Source organism: Oncorhynchus keta, chromosome 5 (genome assembly GCF_023373465.1).
Source record: "Oncorhynchus keta strain PuntledgeMale-10-30-2019 chromosome 5, Oket_V2, whole genome shotgun sequence".
Lineage (NCBI taxonomy): Eukaryota > Metazoa > Chordata > Actinopteri > Salmoniformes > Salmonidae > Oncorhynchus > Oncorhynchus keta.
This window is the reverse complement of record NC_068425.1, coordinates 33,207,327-33,221,594: the sequence shown is the minus strand read 5'-3', so window position 1 is coordinate 33,221,594 and position 14,268 is coordinate 33,207,327. Positions and strand designations below refer to the sequence as shown.

General features: G+C 42.8%; 1 pseudogene; it reads left to right on the top strand.

Moving 5' to 3' along the window:
* Positions 1-1,221: 1,221 nt before the first annotated feature.
* On the top strand, positions 1,222-5,009 carry LOC127930348 (proton channel OTOP2-like; annotated as a pseudogene).
* The last annotated feature ends 9,259 nt before the right edge of the window (positions 5,010-14,268 follow it).

Sequence of the window (14,268 nt, the reverse complement as noted above, 5' to 3'; positions counted from 1 at the left end):
TTATGGTGGAGTTGCTCATTGGTTGTTGGAAATAACATTCATATTTTCCATGACAACATGTGGTGCCTTGAAATATAATTTATAACAAAGTCAAAAAACAACATTTAGCTGTTAGTTGTATTTTGACATTTTGTGGCTGAAATTGCAGTATGTATTTAGTGTGAGAATTTAGACTTCAGCTAGCAACATTGAACATACTGTTTTAGCCTGACAAATAAAAACGGTTGCTATACCAACGTGTTCTGTGGAGTTCCAATATTTGCATAATCATTGTGATTGGAGGATAGCTGTGAGGTTGATCGACTCGGGATCAAATCCTTTGAATCAGGATCAAATCCTCTCATTAATGATAGAAGGTTTGAATTTGAAGTTGAGAGAAGGCCAGTCTCTTTGTACATGACATGGAGTACAAGGAGTGAATTAGCAAGAGACTTGTACCCACAAAATCCATAAAATGTTACATTTTCCACAACAATGTATATGCTGATACATCCATCAATGCATTATAATAAGTACACCCAATTAATTACAGTTTCATCTTAAAAGTACAGAGAACTAGGCTATATCAAGTGCTGTCAACACTTTGCATAAAAAAAGTATTGTGATAAATAAATACAAATACTATTTCAACTGGACTTTTATCAGCATTTACAGTTGGGCTGATTTAAAAATAAATGTTTATGTACTGCAAAGTGGATGTAATGACTACACCGTCATGTGAATATTTCAGAAACGTCCCCACATATTTCATTACATTGGCTAGGTTATTGTTAGATTGCAAACAAACTTGCCGCTGCGAGACGACAGTTTGTCAGTGCTGCAACACAGGCATTTTGAAAAATCCCTTTTGAACCAGCACACCTATATGGTGTGTAATGATTCATATATTATGAGGAAAGACGGGGATCCAGTAGGGTATTTCCAGTTTCCGTTATGTTAGCCTATGATTCACTGTGTTTTCAGACCTCTGTTTTGGTATTGGGGAGTAGCCTTCTGTTCTAAGTTTTGGTATTGGGGAGTAAGTAGCCTTCTGTTCTAAGTTTTGGTATTGGAGAGTAGCCTTCTGTTGTTCTAAGGAACAGTCAGTGCTGCCGTAGAAACAGACTTATTAGACAGAAACTGAAAATCGACTATTTTTTTATAAAAAATAATAAGTTGGTTTCCAGGAAACAAAACATACCTGACCTCGTGTAGATAAAATACCAATGTGTGTTAGTAAATATGAACTGTGAGGATTTCTTTGTTCATTTCAATTGAATCAAACACTGGCATTGACCCAAATCAAGCAAGATAAACTCCTATTTGTTGAAGCAAGGTGGACTGGCACTGCTTCTGATTATGAACAGGGAAATGATAAGAAACCTTTTATATTGTCATATCAGTGATGGGCTTGACATTGATGATGAAATGAGGTTAGAAGCTGGGTTACGGGAAGGAGGGACCTCTTTATACAGGCAGAGCCTTTGAGTGGATGGTTAGGTGTTCACACAACTCTGATCAGAACAGACACACTTTCTGAACTCATTAGAGCTTCTACCTTTGGAAAGGATATGACATTTTGAACAAAGATTGCTTGGATTGTAATAAAACCACAAACAAACTGTGGATTAGACCTTGCAGAATGAGAAACATCATGGACTTGACCTTTGGCTTCTTTTCATGCGAATCCAGCAAGATGACATCTGATCCTGAGATGGCAGTTGAGGAGGGCTACATATCCCCCCCGCCCACCAGGCCCACCCTCCCTTCCACCCAGTGTTCCATCCACTTGGGAGTCCAGGCAGAGAGAATGAGGAGGGGGAGCGACGCGTCTCGACCAGCAGGGACACGGTGAGCGAGAGGGGCCGTAACCGCAGCTGGCTACTCTCTAGCATCATCACTTTCAACGTCCTGATCCTAGGTATTGCTCTGGTCAGTGGCAGTGTCTTCAACAACGTTAAGATCAACGCCATCAACCTGCAGATCTTCCTCATCGTCCTCATCATCCTCACCACTGCCTGGATGCTGTACTACACCATCTACACATCCAGGGAAGATCATGCCGTGCTCTACAAGGATAGCCATGCCGGGCCTGTGTGGCTCAGGGGTAAGAGAATACACTTTTCTGATCTTCTGGGTATACAGCTGCTAAATTCCAGAGTTCCCAGTTGTTTGTTTTTATCCCTGGAAATCGGGAAGTTTGTGGAATTTTGCAGCCTTACCCTGTAGGATTCACTGTCTGGTAATACCACTGGACTGAATGAATAATCTCTCTTTGGATTGGGGAAGAGTTCTATTCTAATAGGATATCATTTACTATACCTAGACAAAGTTTTACATTCACTCATTGTTTTAATGAGTGTGATTATTTATACTTGGATTTCATTCTGTTTTTTTCTCTAGGTGGACTGGTGCTGTTTGGCTTATGCAGTCTGATTATGGACGTGTTTAAGATTGCTAACTACGTAGGCTACCTGCACTGTGACTCTGCTGTGAAGATAGCGTTCCCTGTCGTACAAGCTGTATTCATACTTGTCCAGGTAAGGACACAAGTTCTGACATCTCAAATGGAGCTTCCATTAGGTGATATGATGGAAACCACTGAGGGATTTGGCTGGTGGGAAAAATGCAAGTATAGGTGATCATTGTATCTTTTTCAGACATACTTCCTCTGGCTCCACGCTAAAGACTGTGTACAGCTACAACGGAACATAACTCGGTGAGGGCAACTAACTGCTACTGTATAACTGAATTGATTTATTTATTGATGTTGTAAATTGATGTTTGATTGATGGTTGGACATTTAAACATTGCCCGTTGACCTTACACTTTGCTTGGGAAACATGAAGTCTACTCTATTCTATTAAATTCAGTTCTGTTCTCTTCTATTCTATTCTTACAGAATTAAATAGTATTTAAAAAATAGTTAGTATTCTATTCTGTTCTGAACTCTTGTTTCCCTCTTGAAGCTGTGGGCTGATGTTGACTCTGTCTACCAATCTGATGTTGTGGATGGCAGCAGTCACAGAGGAGTCCATACACCAGACTGTTGTTCCACCAGAGGACAACAACAGCACACATTCCTATGACATCAGAGGTAGAGAACATTGTGTTGTATCTTCTCTCTAGAAAATCTAAGTATGTAAACCGAAATGGGAATTCCTTGTTTAAATGAAGGATCAATAAAATAAAATACATTTTCAGTTTACTTTCTGAACTTACTGTGTTGAAATAGAATTGCCATCGACTATGAAATACAACCAACCGACATAACAAAAACATCACCTCAGAGTCAAACAATAAAGCTCATGTTTGATTTTATTTCAGCCCCTGGTGGATCCAGCAGCTGTAACTGCAGCCACTCTGCCTGTGCCGTCTTAGAAAAGGCCTATTACTACCTGTACCCCTTCAACATCGAGTACAGCCTGTTTGCCTCGGCCATGGCCTACGTCATGTGGAAGAACGTGGGCCGCCTGGTAGACGAGCACAACCACCACGCGCTCCATTTCCGCCTGAAGGACGTGCTGGTGGGGCCTGCGGTCGGGCTGGTCATGCTGGTGGCGGGCCTGGGAACCTTTGTCATCTACAAGGTGGATGTGGAGAAGGGGGACCCGGGGAAACGTGACACGGTGCTGATGATACACTACGTGATGAACACGGTGGCTGTGACTCTCATGTCCGCCTCGACCGTGGCTGGTTGCGCCATCTACCGGCTGGACCAGAGGGACCACGTGTCGGGGAAGAACCCCACACGGAGCCTGGATGTAGGCTTGCTGATCGGCGCCTCATTCGGACAGTTCACCATCTGTTATTTCACCATCGTGGCTGTGGTGGCAATGGGGGCAGAGGGCCACCTCAACGCTCCTCAACCTGGCTGTCTCCCTGCTCACTGTGATCCAGCTCTGCCTGCAGAACATCTTCATCATCGAGGGCCTGCATCGTGAGCCCTTCCACGAAGACATGCACCGGGCCTCTGTATTCACAAACCCATACGTCCTTCAAGCCCATAGAGACATACACAACCTCCCAGGGACATTCATGGAGACCAAGACGTCCCCGGCCCTCACAGTTCACAGTATGCATGTTGTTCTTCTGCTCCTTCTAGCTCCCCCTTCCTCAACGCCATAGGCTGACCTGGAAGAGGAGGGCCCTGAAGGAGATCTGTGCATTTCTGCTGCTCTGCAACATCCTTGTGAGTAGCCTACTGAGTACCCACCACTGTCCCAAAATGGCTCTTTAAAGGGCTTGTTAACCTAGGATGTTGTCCTTTCATCCAAAACCGTTTTTATTAAGTTTGATGAAACGACCTACCCACAGGGTACTCACTGGTTGAATCAACTTTGTTTCAATGATATTACATTGAACCAACATGGAATAGACGTTGAATTGATGTCTGTGCCCAGTGGGTATGTACAGTAGGTCGAAAATAAATGGAAACTACTGAACCTTCACTTTTTTTCCTGTTTGCCTAACTTGCTCATGAGCCAAAGGACTCCTAGGATTTGTGCAGTACAATACATCATAGTAGAGTATGATCCTAACTAGTATGTTTAAGTTGAAAGATTGGACTGAACATCTTTACTCTGTTTCCGTTGACAGCTCTGGATCATGCCGGCGTTTGGCGCCCGCCCCAGTTTGACAACCCGATTGGAGCAGAGTTTTACGAGTTCACCATGTGGGCGGCTGTTGTGAATATCGGACTCCCCTTCGGAATCTTTTACCGTATGCACTCAGTCGCCAGCCTCTTTGAGGTCTTCCCTAACCTCATAAGCAGGAAAATGACAGAAACTATTCTGAAAATGTATAAAGATCATTTTTTTTTTTTACAATCTATGTTTTATTGTTATTCTTTGTTCTGTCCTGAGCATGCACTGAAACATATAGAAAGGATATACAGATTACAATTATATAATACAATTTCATTTTTAATGAAATGTGTCAATATCAGTGAGCTATTAAACTGTATAAATAGTTTTATATGAATTATAATTGATGACTTTGTAATAAAGTGCACATACATTTATGTAAACATTTTCTGGGATATGAGTCATTCTTCTTTGTGGCACACTGTAATACAACACAGACCAATCACTGGCACTACTTATTTTTACAACAACTGTCTTACCTGTAACACAACATATGGGGCGGCAGGGTAGCCTAGTGGTTAGAGCGTTGGACTAGTAACCGGAAGGTTAACCCACTGTTCCTAGGCAGTCATTGAAAATAAGAATTTGTTCTTTACTGACTTGCCTAGTTAAATAAAGATTAAATTAAATATGTTTTATTACCCCATTGACTACAAACATGGTTAAAAGTATCATTTTAATCTGATGGATGGTACGTTTTTGCATAGACCAGTCTATGGATGCATATTTCTCCACTCCCGTCCCTCAAGTGTTCAGCAAAGCAAGTGGGGGAATGACCGCATTGTTCTTGTTTGAATCCCAGGTTGCCCCTTTAATATTACGTACAGTACACCCAAAACAGTACTTAACCAGTGTCTGGCTTCCTCTTTCTGTTCTGTCTACTCCAGATTCCACTGTGTTACACAGCTCAACTAGCCTGGTCCCAGATCTGTTTGTGTTATACAGCTCAACTAGCCTGGTCCCAGATCTGTTTGGGTTATACAGCTCAACTAGCCTGGTCCCAGATCTGTTTGGGTTATACAGCCTGGTCCCAGATCTGTTTGGGTTATACAGCTCAACTAGCCTGGTCCCAGATCTGTTTGGGTTACACAGCTCAACTAGCCTGGTCCCAGATCTGTTTGGGTTATACAGCTCAACTAGCCTGGTCCCAGATCTGTTTGGGTTATACAGCTCAACTAGCCTGGTCCCAGATCTGTTTGGGTTATACAGCTCAACTAGCCTGGTCCCAGATCTGTTTGTGTTATACAGCTCAACTAGCCTGGTCCCAGGTCTTATACAGTTTGTTTGTGTTATACAGCTCAACTAGCCTGGTCCCAGATCTGTTTGTGTTATACAGCTCAACTAGCCTGGTCCCAGATCTGTTTGTGTTATACAGCTCAACTAGCCTGGTCCCAGATCGGTTTGTGTTATACAGCTCAACTAGCCTGGTCCCAGATCGTTTTGTGTTATACAGCTCAACTAGCCTGGTCCCAGATCGGTTTGTGTTATAGCTACAGCTGGTCCCAACTAGCCTGGTCCCAGATCCCAGATCTGTTTGTGTTATACAGCTCAACTAGCCTGGTCCCAGATCTGTTTGGGTTATACAGCTCAACTAGCCTGGTCCCAGATCTGTTTGTGTTATACAGCTCAACTAGCCTGGTCCCAGATCTGTTTGGGTTATACAGCTCAACTAGCCTGGTCCCAGATCTGTTTGGGATATACAGCTCAACTAGCCTGGTCCCAGATCTGTTTGGGTTATACAACTCAACTAGCCTGGTCTCAGGTCTTGTCAAAGTTAGTGGCAAAGCGGCAGATAGACAATTCACACAGCTGTGCCAAGTATCTTCTCAAGATACACTTCCAACACTCTACTCAGCAAACTGGATGCAGTTTATCACAGTGCCATCCGTTTTGTCACTAAAGCACCTTATACTACCCACCACTGCGACTTCGTCGCCAGACCCACTGGCTCCAGGTCATCTACAAGGCCATGCTAGGTAAAGCTCCGCCTTATCTCAGTTCACTGGTCACGATGGCAACACCCATCCGTAGCACGCGCTCCAGCAGGTGTATCTCACTGATCATCCCTAAAGCCAACACCTCATTCGGCCGCCTTTCGTTCCAGTACTCTGCTGCCTGTGACTGGAACGAATTGCAAAAATCGCTTGCATTAGTTCCTCTTCTCAACTATGCCGGTCAGTTGATTAGGGAATGCCTTACAGGTGTGCTGATTAGTAATCCTGCACAGCTGTGTTGGGTGTTGTCTTCGGCTGGCCTGGTGCTGAAGGTAGTGCAGCCTTCCACAGTGCGGAACTGAGTCCACAGTGCTGCAGCCAGTGTCTCTGTCCATGGTGCTGAAGTGAGTGCACCTGCCTACTATGCTGAGGTGGGTGGCTCTGTCCATGGGGCTGCACTGGGAGTCCTTCAGCCACACCTATGCCCATGTCTCTCACGGTGCCACAGGGCCCTCAAGCATAGTACGGTGTTGTTATTGTCGAAGCGTGAATGAAATGCATTGAGTTTGTCTGGAAGAGAGGCATCATTGGATAGAACATGGCTGGGTCTTTATTTGTCATTTGTAATGGACTGTAGCCCCTGCCAAACACGGTGGGCATCGGAGCCTGTGTAGTATGATACCACCTCATACCTGTATTTTTATTTTGTTAGTTTAATGACTCTGCGGAGGTCGTAGCGGGACTTCTTGTTCCTGTCCTCAGCTGTAGCCTCAGGATTGTCAGAAAGCCTTGTATGCTGTAGCCTGGTCCTTTAGCTTAGCGCCAACCTCAGAGTTAATACAAGGCTTCTGATCGGGGAAGCAGCAAACCTTCACAAGCAGGAGTACGGAGTAATGATCTGATTTGACGAATGGCGGACAAGGAAGGGCCTTGTATGCTTGCTAGCTGGTAGAGTAACAGTGGTCTAGGAGATGTGTTGAAGGAAGTTGGGCATGACTTGTCATAGTGACACTGAATTACATCTCCGGCGACAAGGAAGGCAGCCTCCAGATGTACGTTTTCCTGCTGGTTTATAGCCTAGTACAGTTTGTTAAGTGCCATCTTGTTATATTCCAGGTCCTGAGATGGAATGTTTACAACAGTCATGATAACAGCTGAAAACCCATTCAGGAGTTGGAAGGGTTGGCATTTGACCATCAGGTATTCCAAGACAGGTGAGAAATGAGTCGAGACTACCCCTGCACATGAGTCAGCACATAATTTGTTGTTGATGAAGAGGCAAACTCCTCCCCCTCTGGATTTCCCTGACTCTACTGTCTTGCATGGATAATCCATCGAGTTGGATAGCCAAGGCAGGTATCTTGTCCGAAAGCCATGTTTCAGAAAAGCATTGAATATTTCAGTTACGAGAGTCCCGTTGGGAGCAAATCCGCGTTTAGAGGTCATACATCTTATTATCAAGTGACTGTACATTGGGCAATAAAATGGAGGGAAGAGGTGGCCGGTTTTACCTTCACCTTGATCTGGTCAGGAATCCCCCTCTCCTGCCTCTCTGGTGTCTGTTTTGGGTTGGAATTACAGAAAGAGCCCAGGGCAGATGAGCCCAGGGCAGATGAGCCCAGGGCAGTCGCCCAGGCAGATTAAAGGGTTGAAGCCAGAATTGGGGTAAGTAACTGCAGATCTGATGTTCAGAAGTTCTTGTCAGTTATAACCAATGATAGTGGATACATTTTGTGAATATAAAGTAAGATAAATGCCAAAAGAAACACAAAATAGCAGAGTTGGGTCGGAGTTCGCAAAACAGCAGCAACAGCGCCATCTATATTTCAGAAGCCACCCATAAGGCTATGTGAAGTTGTGAAATATCTATGTGCTATTATTAACAGCAACAATTGAGTTGATTCCCATGATTTTCACCTTTCCAGGCATGTTTCGTCAGTGATTACTTCAAGGAAGGGAGGACTTGCACATCATACTTGCACATCATCATCTGCACATCTATCACTTACCTCCTCATGCCATTTGCACACACTGTATATAGACTTTCTTTTTTTCTACTGTGTTATTGACTGTACGCTTGTTAATTCCATGTGTAACTCTGTGTTGTTGTTTGTGTCGCACTGCTTTGCTTTATCTTGGCCAGGTCGCAGTTGTAAATGAGAACTTGTTCTCAACTGGCCTACCTGGTTAAATAAAGTTGAAATAAGATAACGGAGGATGCACTTTTAAGGAACATGATGGCAGATGGTTCGACAGCACTGCCAGCTACGGTCCAAATGAAGAACAGAAAAAAGAAACAACTAAACTCTGGATCAGAATATTCTTCTTATGGTCCTTTACTGGTTCCTTTAAGAAACATGTATAATATAGTATTATACAGCATAATTCAAGAAAGAAATACTACTTTAAACATCAAGCACAGTATTTACAGTTGACAATGCTGATTGCAGAATGACATGCAGACAAATATAACAAAGTATATGTAAGATATAGCCATTGACTTTTACACAGTAACATAAAGTCAATTTGGATATTTGTTTATTTCAGTCTGGAACAGACAATAGTGTCCTTTTCAAGTTCCTGAAGAGATACAATCCCTTGTCACATTGCCACTTTACAAAGAACACAGCAGTAAGGTCTCATTGGAGGAGTGCAATTTCACAACATGACAACGTTCTCACTTTAATGTGTCAATTAAAGACAAATCATGTTAAATAGCAATGCCATCCAATAATATTTTAGGCTACTATCTAAAAGTATAATTTTGATGTCTGTGCAACACGTTATAATAACTTTCATGAATAAGCAACAAGTAAACAATTTATAAGTATGTGTGTGCTTTGGGGACTCTTCTGACGAAGAGGAGTAGTATGAAGGATCGGAGGACCAAAACGCAGCGTGGTAAGTGTTCATGTTTTTAATGAATAACGAACACTGAACAAAACAATGTGAAGTAAATCAAACCAAACAGTTGGCACAGACACTGACATGGAAAATAAACACCCACAACTCAAAGTGAAACCAGGCTCCTGATGATTCTCAATCAACGATTGACACAACACAGAAACCCAAATTATAGAAAAGAACATAAACAACCCACCCAAATCACCCCCTGAATACTAAAACAAGGACACAATAAAAGAACAGTCAAACCCAAGATATCCAGATAGGGGAGAGTGAGGCCTAAGAGGGTTTTATAAATGGCACAACCAGACACTGAGACATGGAAAATAAACACCCACAACTCAACAGTGAAAGTGAGGCTATATACAGTAGTGAGGAGTAGTGAGACTATATACAGTAGCAAGGCTATCTCAATCAGGGCTATATACAGTAGTGAGGCCATAGCTGCCTCTGATTGAGGCTATATACAGTAGTGAACCATACCAGGCCGAACACAGAAACCCAAATTATATACAAAAAGTGAGGCTATATACTATATACAACAAGGCTATATACAAATCAGGCCCCTGACCATACTAAAACAAGGACATAATAAAAGAACTAAGGTCAGTATGAAGGCTATATACAGTAGGAGCTGCAGTAGAGAGGTATATCTCAGAGTAGGCTATATAGGTGAGAGTGAGGCTATATACAGTAGTGAGGCAGTAGTGAGGCTATATACAGTGAGCAAGGCAGTAGTGATATACAGTAGTGAGGCTATATACATATACAGTAGCAAGGCTGTAGTGATACAGTAGTGAGGCTATATACAGTAGCAAGGCTGTATACAGTAGTGAGGCTATATACAGTAGCAAGGCTATATACAGTAGTGAGGCTATATACAGTAGCAAGGCTGCTATATACAGTAGTACAGTAGCAGTAGTGAGGCTACATAGTGAGGCTATATACAGTAGTGAGGCTATATACAGTAGTGAGGCTATATACAGTAGCAAGGTACAGTAGTGAGGCTATATACAGTAGCGAGGCTATATACAGTAGGGCTACATACAGTAGTGAGCTATATACAGTAGCAAGGCTATATATATGAGGCTATATACAGAGTAGAGGCTATATACAGTAGCGAAGTATATACAGTAGTGAGGCTATACAGTAGCAAGGCTATATACAGTAGTGAGGCTATATACAGTAGCAAGGCTATATACAGTAGTGAGGCTATATACAGTAGCAAGGCTATATACAGTAGTGTGAGGCTATATACAGTAGCAAGGCTATATACAGTAGCGAGGCTATATACAGTGAGGCTATATACAGTAGCAAGGCTATATACAGTAGTGAGGCTATATACAGTAGTGAGGCTATATACATACAGTAGTGAGGCTATATATACAGTAAGCGAGGCTATATACAGTAGCGAGGCTATATACAGTTGCGAGGCTATATACAGTAGGGAGGCTATATACAGTAGCGAGGCTATATACAGTAGCGAGGCTATATACAGTAGTGAGGCTATATACAGTAGCGAGGCTATATACAGTAGCGAGGCTATATACAGTAGTGAGGCTATATACAGTAGTGAGGCTATATACAGTAGTGAGGCTATATACAGTAGCGAGGCTATATACAGTAGTGAGGCTACATACAGTAGTGAGGCTATATACAGTAGCAAGGCTATAAGAGTAGCAAGGCTATATACAGGCACCGGTTAGTCAGGCTGATTGAGGTAGTATGTACATGTAGGTGTGGTTAAAGTGACTATGCATCCAGTGACTTGCGAAAGTATTCGGCCCCCTTGAACTTTGCGACCTTTTGCCACATTTCAGGCTTCAAACATAAAGATATAAAACTGTATTTTTTTGTGAAGAATCAACAACAAGTGGGACACAATCATGAAGTGGAACAACATTTATTGGATATTTCAAACTTTTTAACAAATCAAAAACTGCAAAATTGGGCGGGCAAAATTACAGCTGTAAGTCGCTTGGGGTATCAGTTTAGCACATCGAGAGACTGAACATTTTTCCCATTCCTCCTTGCAAAACAGCTCAAGCTCAGTGAGGTTGGATGGAGAGCATTTGTGAACAGCAGTTTTCAGTTCTTTCCACAGATTCTCAATTGGATTCAGGCCTGGACTTTGACTTGGCCATTCTAACACCTGGATATGTTTATTTTTGAACCATTCCATTGTAGATTTTGCTTTATGTTTTGGATCATTGTCTTGTTGGAAGACAAATCTCCGTCCGGTCTCAGGTCTTTTGCAGACTCCATCAGGTTTTCTTCCAGAATGGTCCTGTATTTGGATCCATCCATCTTCCCATCAATTTTAACCATCTTCCCTGTCCCTGCTGAAGAAAGCAGACCCACACCATGATGCTGCCACCACCATGTTTGACAGTGGGGATGATGTGTTCAGGGTGATGAGCTGTGTTGCTTTTATGCCAAACATAATGTTTTGCATTGTTGCCAAAAAGTTCAATTTTGGTTTCTTCTGACCAGAGCACCTTCTTCCATATGTTTGGTGTGTCTCCCAGGTGGCTTGTGGCAAACTTTAAACAACACTTTTTATGGATATCTTTAAGAAATGGCTTTCTTCTTGCCACTCTCCCATAAAGGCCAGATTTGTGCAATATACGACTGATTGTTGTCCTATGGACAGAGTCTCCCACCTCAGCTGTAGATCTCTGCAGTTCATCCAGAGTGATCATGGGCCTCTTGGCTGCATCTCTGATCAGTCTTCTCCTTGTATGAGCTGAAAGTTTAGAGGGACGGCCAGGTCTTGGTAGATTTGCAGTGGTCTGATACTCCTTCCATTTCAATATTATCGCTTGCACAGTGCTGGTTGGTTGGTCGACCCAATTGACGTAGTATGTACATGAATTTATAGTTAAAGTAACTATGCATATATGATAAACAGAGAGTAGCAGCAGCAAAAGAGGGGTTCGGGCCTTCCTCTGACACCGACTGGTGTAGAGGTCTGAAGGCAGGAAGCTTAGCCCCAGTAATGTACTGGGCCGTACGCACTACCCTCTGTTGTGCCATGCGGTCGGAGGCCGAGCAGTTGCCATACCAGGCAGTGATGCAACCAGTCAGGATGCACTCGATGTTGAAGCTGTAGAACCTTTTGAGGATCTGAGGACCCATGCCAAATCTTTTAGTGCAACAGGTATACAGAGATGACCAGTTTACAGAGGAGTTTAGAGTGCAATGATGTGTCCCTTAATGTTGATGATGTGGTTGTTACTGACAAGGAGCACATGTCCCATAATGTTGATGATGTGGTTGTTACTGACAAGGAGCACATGTCCCAAAATGTTGATGATGTGGTTGTTACTGACAAGGAGCACATGTCCCTTAATGTTGATGATGTGGTTGTTACTGACAAGGAGCACATGTCCCTTAATGTTGATGATGTGGTTGTTACTGACAAGGAGCACATGTCCCTTAATGTTGATGATGTGGTTGTTATTGACAAGGAGCACATGTCCCTTAATGTTGATGATGTGGTTGTTACTGACAAGGAGCACATGTCCCTTAATGTTGATGATGTGGTTGTTACTGACAAGGAGCACATGTCCCTTAATGTTGATGATGTGGTTGTTACTGCACATGTCCCATAATGTTGATGATGTGGTTGTTACTGACAAGGAGCACATGTCCCTTAATGTTGATGATGTGGTTGTTACTGACAAGGAGCACATGTCCCTTAATGTTGATGATGTGGTTGTTACTGACAAGGAGCACATGTCCCTTAATGTTGATGATGTGGTTGTTACTGACAAGGAGCACATGTCCCTTAATGTTGATGATGTGGTTGTTACTGACAAGGAGCACATGTCCCTTAATGTTGATGATGTGGTTGTTACTGACAAGGAGCACATGTCCCTTAATGTTGATGATGTGGTTGTTACTGACAAGGAGCACATGTCCCTTAATGTTGATGATGTGGTTGTTACTGACAAGGAGCACATGTCCCATAATGTTGATGATGTGGTTGTTACTGACAAGGAGCACATGTCCCTTAATTTTGATGATGTGGTTGTTACTGACAAGGAGCACATGTCCCTAATGTTGATGATGTGGTTGTTACTGACAAGGAGCACATGTCCCTTAATGTTGATGATGTGGTTGTTACTGACAAGGAGCACATGTCCTTAATGTTGATGATGTTGTTGTTACTGACAAGGAGCACATGTCCCTTTAATGTTGATGATGTTGTTGTTACTGACAAGGAGCACATGTCCCTTAATGTTGATGATGTGGTTGTTACTGACAAGAAGCACATGTCCCTTAATGTTGATGATGTGGTTGTTACTGACAAGGAGCACATGTCCCTTAATGTTGATGATGTGGTTGTTACTGACAAGGAGCACATGTCCCTTAATGTTGATGATGTGGTTGTTACTGACAAGGAGCACATGTCCCTTAATGTTGATGATGTGGTTGTTACTGACAAGGAGCACATGTCCCTTAATGTTGATGATGTGGTTGTTACTGACAAGGAGCACATGTCCCTTAATGTTGATGATGTGGTTGTTACTGACAAGGAGCACATGTCCCTTAATGTTGATGATGTGGTTGTTACTGACAAGGAGCACATGTCCCTTAATGTTGATGATGTGGTTGTTACTGACAAGGAGCACATGTCCCATAATGTTGATGATGTGGTTGTTACTGACAAGGAGCACATGTCCCTTAATGTTGATGATGTGGTTGTTACTGACAAGGAGCACATGTCCCTTAATGTTGATGATGTGGTTGTTACTGACAAGGAGCACATGTCCCTTAATGTTGATGATGTGGTTGTTACT